The sequence below is a fragment of the Acomys minous genome, assembly GCF_964271855.1.
Source record: "Acomys minous genome assembly, chromosome: 1".
In the NCBI taxonomy this organism is placed as follows: Eukaryota; Metazoa; Chordata; class Mammalia; order Rodentia; family Muridae; genus Acomys; species Acomys minous.
Genome location: NC_140483.1, coordinates 102,289,200 through 102,295,649, shown reverse-complemented (window position 1 = coordinate 102,295,649; position 6,450 = coordinate 102,289,200).

Below are 6,450 nucleotides of genomic sequence, written 5' to 3'. Positions count from 1 at the left end.
TAAATGTTGAAGTCCTGAAAGATCAAAATCACTGAAAACCCATGATTCTCAATGAAGAAAACTCTTACTGTTGAAATTCTAAAGTAGTCACAGTATAATAGGAAAAGTCTGTTTAAGACATAGAAAACAAGCTAGATGGATCTGGATATAAGCATTCTTCTGCTTCTATACAGGAAAGCTGCATCATGACCTCAGGATAGGTGGAACAGATAAGAAAAGCAGGACTTGTGTGTTTGTGGTGATGTTATTATGCTCACTTACATACACAAATGAGGAGGGTCTGACAAAGAGAAAATAAATGATAGTATATTCTTTATGATGGCTTGTTTTTATTGTCAACTTTATAGAACGTAGGGATGCTCACGGTGTTGGGCACTCTGGCTGTTTCTATGAGGACATTTAAGGAAAGGAAGCCGGCCCTAGTTGGAGGACATCGCAAGGTATTTAGGGAATTTGTTTTGTTCTGTCCCTATTCTGTATTCCCCTTTTCTGCATCCTAGTATCCATGCTATGAACTGCTCTACTCCACCGTAACCTGCTCCGCTCCACCCCCTATGATGAACTATACCTCTGAAACCATAAAGGAACTAGAATTCTCTTCCCTTGTGTTGTGTCTGTTAGGTATTCCTCACAATAGTGAGAGGAGATAACAGAACAGAAAAGTTGTACCAGAGATGCTGGACAGTGTGTGAAAGACCTGGCTGAGTAGTTTTGAGCCCTTTGGAACCGGCATGGGAAGGAATTTGGGAGAGTTTTGGTATGTGGCCAGGAGACGCCTAGAGTGCTGGGAGAATCTAAGACTTGATTCTGGTGGCAACTCAGAAAAAAAAAAAAAAGAGCAGACAGGAGCAGTAATATAACTCTAAATTTCTCGAGCCATAAAGGGGAGTGGGTGGTTATCACAGCAATTATGATATCCTGATTATCACACTTACCAAAATTCTGAAACACAATCTTGACTGTTTGAAATATTATTTCTTAATCTATCCTTTAATTTTTATTTCCTTAGTGACAAAGATGACCTAGTGTTCAATCATATTGCGTACTTAAAACATAGTTTTCTTGGCTATTCTGGACAATTATTTTAATGTATTATTGAGTCTCAAATTATCAATATTTTTTACTTATTTGTAATTTTTTCATTTTTCCTTTGCATACTTTAGTTTATATTTTCTTTGTCTAGTCTTTCAGAGAAACATTTTCCTTATTTTTCCATGCACCACTTAAAATAAGATAAAATGTTTATTATTTTAATATTCATTTCAAGGCCATTTTATTAATTTTGTTTTTGTTTTTTTGTTCTGTTTTTATTTTTCAAGACAAGGTTGGTCTGTGTAGCCTTGGCTGTGCTGGACTCATTTTGTACACCAGGCTGGCCTTGAACTCACAGAGTTCCACTTGTCTCTGCCTCCCCAAGTGTTTGGATTAAGGACGCACACCATATGTTGGCTTTGAGATAATTTAAATTCAGTTGGTGTCTTCTGTGGGACTGCGGGAGATTTAGGGTGACTATTTCAATTTTTCCCATGGCTACTTTCTAACATTCTACCTCTTCATTCAAATTCAAATTATCTGACTTCTCTGAAAATTGGTTTTTAGTTAGCATATTTACCTAATCCACCCCCGGTTAGTGAACAAAGAGATACCTTGTTAGTGGTGTGGTTCTTATGTCAGTTAGGGCCAGAGCAGATGGCAGTCCTTTGTTCATCCTAGCTTGATGCTTGTCTTGATGGCCAAAGCTGTCTTATGCCTGGGACTCATAAAAATGAAATGAAATAAAATAAAATAAAATCTAAGCAGTGCAGCACAGGAGAAGGAAGACAGAGACCTGTGGACTTTCCACGCCACCCACAGACCTGCCCTCCAGCATATGGCGCAAGTGGGCCATAGATACTCCCTTGCCAGGCAGCACTGATGGAGGATGCCACCCAGCAATACCTCCCCACACCAACTGCTTGGCCAGCCTGCAGCAGGGACCACCATAATGTATGAGTATGTGGTCATGTGGTGGTCAGATGGGAGAGAAAGAAAAGTGGAGAAGCTTGAGCACTGTGCAGATGGAACTGGAGACTCCAGGGTGGAGAGGAGTAGCCTGTTGTGTAGCTACTGTTAGGAAGGGCTGGCAAGATTGCTAGATGGGTAAAGCTCTCTGCTTAAGCTTGGCAACCTGAGTTAGGATCCCAGAATTTGAATAAAAATAGAAGAAAAAAACTGACTTCACACAATTCTCCCTGTACATTGTAGCACACACATACATTATGCATGTATATAGGCATAATATAATAATAATAATAATAATAATAATAATAATAATAATAATAATAATAATTTTATTATTATTATTATTATTATTAAAAGTTGCAAACTTTTTTTACTTTAAGGGAAAAAAATCCCCTAAATTTGAAGCTAGTTATCCTTTTATTTAATTTGAAACAGCAAAATCTTGGAATACAGCTTCATGAACTTACTGGGTAGAGATAACAACTCAAAAAATGTAGTGCAAGTTTCAAAGCTTTTAAAAGCAGGTCTTTCATTCACACGATTATATCACTTAACACCGGTAAGGTAAGCAGATGGTAACAATTTTATGTAAGAAAGTATAGTATTCATAGCATAAAAAGATATGCCAGAGTTTCTTGCCAACGGCGTGCCTTTGTAGTACATCAAAGGGATGTAATGACTCTGATTAGGGTAGCGGTGGTGAAAGCATACTGGTTGGCTCACGGTGGTGTGGCTCCATTCCAAGTGCTCTCCTTCTTATTCCTCTGCCTACAGCAGCAAGATGTGCCCTATATGAGCAGAACGAACCGAGACGGACTTTTCTTGGTTGCTCTGGATTAAAGGCAACCTTCCTCTGCGCATGGTCGAGGAGGCTGTTCACAGTGACTTGGATCCTTTCAAAGTGGGAAGTGGGGAAGGGAAAGGGGGGAGGGAGAGAGAGAGAGGCAGGGGATAGAGGGAGAGAGAGAGGCAGTGGGGAGAGGGAGAGAAAGGGAGTGAGAGAGAGAGGGGATGGAAAGAAAAGGAGAGACAAAGCAGCAGAGACGATGCAGTATTGCATATGTGTTAGTTCATGGTCACTTTTAATGACAATTCACAGCCATAAAAAAAGCATATTTAACAACTTCCTGCTATGGATTTCTTAGTTTCTCTTCTACATTTGTGTCAACTAGACAGGCAAAATAAATGATATTCCTAATGAGATTCTGCTGTAGTAGTAAACTGGAGCCTAGCATAATTGCGAGACTTCATCCAGAAAGTGATGAAGGCAGATGCTTTCATCTGAACATTAAGACTCAGCCAAACATTAATTAGAACTCTGTGAATCCAGTGGAAGACAGGAAGAGAGATTGTAAAAGCCAGAAGGGACAAGGACACCACAAGAACACAGCTGAAAAAAATGTCAGCTAAGCAGAGTTCATAAGGTGCTCACAGAGACTGATCCAACAATCAGGGAGTCCTCTGCACATATGTTATGTTTGTGTGGCTTGGTGTTTTTGTGTGACTCCTAACAGTGGGAGTGGGGGAAGCATCTGACTCTTTTTACTGTCCCTAGAACTCTTTTGATCCTATTGGGTTGGGTCATCTAGCTTTGATATGAGAGTTTGTGTCTAGTATTATTGTAACTTGTTATGCTATTTTCTTGATATCTCTGGGAGATTTTCTTCTTTTTTTGAAGTAAAATTAAGGCAAAGTAGATCTGAAGGAGGTGAGGGCTTTGGTGGAAGAGACTTGGAGGAGAGGCAGGAAGGAAAACTCCAATAGGGTTGTAATATATGAAAGAAGAATAAATAAAAATTTAAAAAAGTTTTCATTTGATGTTAAAATTTTCTTCACATAAAGCCAAAGTAACAGTTGATGATTTGTACATCAATGATTTGTTAGTTCATATAGATTTTAGTGTTGGCATTGGTAACTAAATATTTATAAATATAAATTGCTGTGTCCTGGTTATCTAAGACTTTGAAAATTAAATACTATGGAACTATAAATTAAACTAAAAGAAACTTAATTTTTATATAACTAATAGTTACCATCCCAATTGGGGGGCCATGGACCACAGCCTAAAAAAAAATTAAGACACATATATCTTTCAAGTACTTTGTTAGACATTTTCCATTGGTGAAAATCTATAATAATATGGCTTAGATCCTCTCTTTTTTACAAAAGTGAAACAGTTTTGTGTGGCTCTTATTTACGTTGGTATTTTCAACATACAATTACTATGTAAAATAAGAAAAAAATTATAGTCAGAAATTAATAAAAGTATTTATTTTTAATTATGCTTCTGAATAAATTGGGCCCTTTTATACCCAGATTTTGTTCTGCCATGGTGACATTTGCTCTCTTGTATTCAAATCACATGTACAATCAGTTGGTTTTTGCTCCAACAGTATTAGAAAAAAAATTCAAGTTTTATTATTGCCTCATGCTGAGGAATGAGGAAGGTAGGGGATAGTTCAAGAGAACTGACCAAGTGAATACTGTTTATGTGTTTTTATTGATGATTAATATCTCACAACAATAATGATAAAAAATTAACCTGGAACCCTCTTTATAATATTGAAGAGATATTTACATAATTTTATATGCATTTAAAAATTAGGTGTTAGCTTGGTTTAAAGTTTGAAGGTTGAAAGTCCATGGTTTGGGGAGAAAAAGGCCTACTCATCTCATGGTAAGAAAGCCAGATAAAGATAAGATCATCAGCGGTTTCAAAAATTCCATATCAGGCCAGCCCCAGTGACTGGGAACCTCCTGTTATGCCCTTGTGAAGTTAGAATCAATTTTTAATGACTCCAAGGGGCACTGGGGATGAGTCACCCAAGCCAAGAAAAGTGGAAATAACAACAAAATATTACAATTATGTATCCATTCTGGCACTGTTGGTTGATACCTTTAACTCTAGAACATGGGAGGTAGAGGCAAGAGAATCAGACATTTAAAGCCAGCCATAGCTACAAAGTCAGCCTGGACTACATGACAACCCTGTCACAACTAACAGAAGGCAAAACAAACAAACAAACAAACAAACAAACAAAGAAAAAATCTATCTAAAGTGAAATTGGAAACTCTGGGGTTCATGTCAGATAAAAATTTATTAATGATGATAAAAATAAGTACATGCTTTTAATACGAAGTTTAGCAGAATAGACTCGTTTCCATACTGTTCTATATCTAATTGGCAATAATGTGAGCTGTTTCATTTGGTGGCTTCATTAATAAACTTCTGTGAAATTCCCATATTTTTCCTCTGACAACTTAATACTTCATCCACATAGACTGAAATCCTCAATTGTTGCTTCATTAGCTCCATTTCCAGTACAGACTTCCAGATACAACAGAATTAGATTGTTAACAAAAAGTTGCCGTTTACCAAAACCCTATCTATGGAAGCTTTGACTGGATTACTGAATGTATAGCAATTCAACATTGTGTGAAAGTAATTATTCCTATTAATTTTTATCATGTTTCATCTCTCTGATATTAATTTAGTATTTTAAGTTTATTAAAAATTTTGAACATGATACTTTTTAAAAATCTCTAAAAAGAAACATACTTATTAGTCAATACTTATGAGCTTATCATATCTGCTTAAAATAATTTACTGAAAAATTCCGGTCAGCAAAAGTATATTTGAGAAACTGTTGATAAATTGATGATATATTTTCTCTATACAGAAATGAAATGCATCTGGGTGTGGTGATGCACGCCTGTATCCTAGCATTTGGGGAGGCAGAGGCAGGCACATCTCTGTAAGTTCAAGGCCAGGATGGTCCACAAAGTGAATGCAGGACACTGAAGACTACACAGAGAAACCCTTTGTAGAAAGACTGCAAAAATAAACAAATAAAAATAAGATAAAATAAATCAAATGCATACAATTACAATTCTAAAATAAATGGAGTTTTCAAGCCAATATTTTTATACACATTATTGCACTTTTAATTTTTATGTTACTTTTTTTTACCAAATCAAACTCTAACGCAATATCACATATTCAATGAAATGTTGTCAACATGATTGAAGACATCATTAACATTTTTGAAGTGGTTTTAGTGTGATTTCTATTTTCTTCATTAACATGTAGTTCACTATACTTTACAAACTGTCCTACTTTTTAACTGTCATCTGAAACCTTATCATATTAATGAGAGATCTTTAGAATGCCTTAGTAAACTTATAATTTCCCAGCCCTCCCTTAACATCCTAGATGTAGGACATACTCTTCCTACGATTTGCTGTCCTTTCATCTTGGCAGGCTGCCTTGGTTCACAGATAGGAATATTTACACACTGCAGACGAACCCTATGACCTGTTCATTCGTGGACAGTGCTCTAAAATCTGTCCCTAGCATTCCATTGTATGTTTTGTTTAATTTCATTTCTATACATGACATTTGAAAATAATGCTTGTATTAAAGTACAAAAAGTCATATTATTTTGCGTT